Source organism: Chiloscyllium punctatum, chromosome 3, assembly GCF_047496795.1.
Source record: "Chiloscyllium punctatum isolate Juve2018m chromosome 3, sChiPun1.3, whole genome shotgun sequence".
Classification (NCBI taxonomy): Eukaryota; Metazoa; Chordata; class Chondrichthyes; order Orectolobiformes; family Hemiscylliidae; genus Chiloscyllium; species Chiloscyllium punctatum.
The window spans coordinates 68,121,669-68,124,878 of record NC_092741.1 but is presented as its reverse complement, the minus strand read 5'-3'; positions in this window follow the sequence as shown (position 1 = coordinate 68,124,878).

The following is a 3,210-nucleotide window of genomic DNA, read 5'->3' as shown; positions in this document are numbered from 1 at the left end:
GAAGGGGAAGGGGGGGAAGGGGAAGGGGGGGAGGGGGGGGGAGGGGGGGAGGGGGGGGGAGGGGGGGGAAGGGGGGAAGGGGGGGGAAGGGGGGGAAGGGGGGAAGGGGAAGGGGGGGAAGGGGGGAAGGGGGGGAAGGGGGAAGAAGGGGGGAAGGGGGGGAAGGGGAAGGGGGGGAAGGGGGGAAGGGGGGGAAGGGGAAGGGGGGGAAGGGGGGAAGGGGGGAAGGGGGGGGGAAGGGGGGAAGGGGGGGGGAAGGGGGGAAGGGGGGAAGGGGAAGGGGGGAAGGGGGAAGGGGAAGGGGGGAAGGGGGGAAGGGGAAGGGGGGAAGGGGGGAAGGGGAAGGGGGGAAGGGGGGAAGGGGAAGGGGGGAAGGGGGGAAGGGGAAGGGGGGAAGGGGGGAAGGGGGAAGGGGAAGGGGGGAAGGGGAAGGGGGGAAGGGAGGGGAAGGGGGGAAGGGGGAAGGGGGGAAGGGGAAGGGGGGAAGGGGAAGGGGGAAGGGGAAGGGGAAGGGGGGAAGGGGAAGGGGAAGGGGAAGGGGGGAAGGGGGAAGGGAGGGGGGGAAGGGGAAGGGAGGGGGGAAGGGGGAAGGGAGGGGGGAAGGGAGGGGGGAAGGGAGGGGGGAAGGGAGGGGGGAAGGGAGGGGGGAAGGGAGGAGGGGAAGGGAGGGGGGGAGGGGAAGGGAGGGGGGAAGGGGAAGGGAGGGGGGAAGGGGAAGGGAGGGGGGAAGGGGAAGGGAGGGGGGAAGGGAGGGGGGGAAGGGGAAGGGAGGGGGGAAGGGGAAGGGAGGGGGGAAGGGGAAGGGGAAGGGAGGGGGGAAGGGGGAGGGAGGGAGGGGGGAAGGGGGAGGGGGGGAGGGGGGAAGGGGGAGGGGGGGAGGGGGGAGGGGGGAGGGGGGGAGGGGGGAGGGGGGAGGGGGGGAGGGGGGAGGGGGAAGGGGGAGGGGGGGAGGGGGGAAGGGGGAGGGGGGGAGGGGGGAAGGGGGGAGGGGGGAAGGGGGGAAGGGGGAGGGGGGGGGAAGGGGGGAAGGGGAAGAGGGGAAGGGGGGAAGGGGAAGAGGGGAAGGGGGAAGGGAAGGGGGGAAGGGGAAGGGGAAGGGGGGGAAGGGGGGGAGGGGGGAAGGGGGGAAGGGGGAGGGGGAAGGGGGGAAGGGGGAGGGGGAAGGGGGGAAGGGGGGGGGGGAAGGGGGGGAAGGGGGGGGGGGAAAGGGGGGAGGGGGAAGGGGGGAAGGGGAAGGGGGAAGGGGGGAAGGGGAAGGGGGGAAGGGGAAGGGGAAGGGGGGAGGGGGAAGGGGGGAGGGGGAAGGGGGGAGGGGGAAGGGGGGAGGGGGAAGGGGGGAGGGGGAAGGGGGGAAGGGGAAGGGGGGAGGGGGAAGGGGGGAGGGGGAAGGGGGGAGGGGGAAGGGGGGAAGGGGAAGGGGGGAGGGGGGGGGGAAGGGGAAGGGGGGAGGGGGGGGGGGAAGGGGAAGGGGGGAGGGGGGGGGGAAGGGGAAGGGGGGGAAGGGGAAGGGGGGGAGGGGGGGAAGGGGGGAAGGGGGGGGAAGGGGGGGAAGGGGGGGGGGAAGGGGGGGAAGGGGAAGGGGGGGAAGGGGGGAAGGGGGGGAAGGGGAAGGGGGGGAAGGGGGGAAGGGGGGGAAGGGGGGAAGGGGGGGGGGAAGGGGGGAAGGGGGGAAGGGGAAGGGGGGAAGGGGGGAAGGGGAAGGGGAAGGGGGGAAGGGGGGAAGGGGAAGGGGGGAAGGGGGGAAGGGGAAGGGGGGAAGGGGGGAAGGGAAGGGGAAGGGGGGAAGGGGGGAAGGGGAAGGGGGGAAGGGGGAAGGGGAAGGGGGGAGGGGAAGGGGAAGGGGAAGGGGGAAGGGGAAGGGGGGAAGGGGAAGGGGGGAAGGGGAAGGGGGGAAGGGGAAGGGGAAGGGGGAAGGGGAAGGGGAAGGGGGGAAGGGGAAGGGAGGGGGGAAGGGGAAGGGAGGGGGGAAGGGGAAGGGAGGGGGGAAGGGGAAGGGAGGGGGGAAGGGAGGGGGAAGGGAGGGGGAAGGGAGGGGGGAAGGGAAGGGAGGGGAAGGGGAGGGGGAAGGGAGGGGGAAGGGAGGGGGAAGGGAGGGAGGGGGGAAGGGGAGGGAGGGGGAAGGGAAGGGAGGGGGGAAGGGGGGGGGAAGGGGAAGGGGGGGGGGAAGGGGAGGGAAGGGGGGGAAGGGGAGGGGGGAGGGGGGAAGGGGGAGGGGGAGGGGAAGGGGGAGGGGGGAAGGGGGAGGGGGGAAGGGAAGGGAGGGGGGAAGGGGAGGGGGGAAGGGGAGGGGGGGGGAAGGGGAGGGGGGAAGGGGGAGGGGGGAAGGGGGGGGGGAGGGGGGAAGGGGAAGGGGAAGGGGGGGGGAGGGGGGAAGGGGAAGGGGGGGGGAGGGGGAAGGGGAAGGGGGGGGGGAGGGGGGAGGGGAAGGGGGGGGGGAGGGGGAAGGGGAAGGGGGGGGGAGGGGGGAGGGGAAGGGGGGGGAGGGGGAAGGGGGGGGAGGGGGGAAGGGGAAGGGGGGGGGGAGGGGGGGAAGGGGAAGGGAGGGGGGAAGGGGAAGGGGGGGGGAGGGGGGAAGGGGAAGGGGGGGGGGGGAGGGGGGAAGGGGAAGGGGGGGGGGGGAGGGGGAAGGGGGGGGGGGGGAGGGGGGAAGGGGAAGGGGGGGGGGGAGGGGGGGAAGGGGAAGGGGGGGGGGGAGGGGGGAAGGGGGGGGGGGGAGGGGGGAAGGGGGGGGGAGGGGGGAAGGGGAAGGGGGGGGGGGGAGGGGGGAAGGGAAGGGGGGGGGGGAGGGGGGGAGGGGGAGGGGAGGGGGGGGGGGAGGGGGGGAAGGGGAAGGGGGGGGAGGGGGAAGGGGGGGGGGGAGGGGGGAAGGGGGGGGGGGGAGGGGGGAAGGGGGGGGGGGAGGGGGGAAGGGGGGGGGGGAGGGGGGAAGGGGGGGGGGAGGGGGGAAGGGGGGGGGGGGAGGGGGGAAGGGGGGGGGGGAGGGGGGAAGGGGGGGGGAGGGGGAGGGGGGAAGGGGGAAGGGGGGAAGGGGGGGGGGGAGGGGGAGGGGGGAAGGGAAGGGGGAAGGGGGAAGGGGAAGGGGGGGAAGGGAAGGGGGGAAGGGGGAAGGGGAAGGGGGGGAAGGGAAGGGGGGAAGGGGGAAGGGGGGGGGGGAAGGGGGGGAGGGGGGGGGGAAAGGGGGGAGGGGGGGGGGAAGGGGGGAGGGGGGGG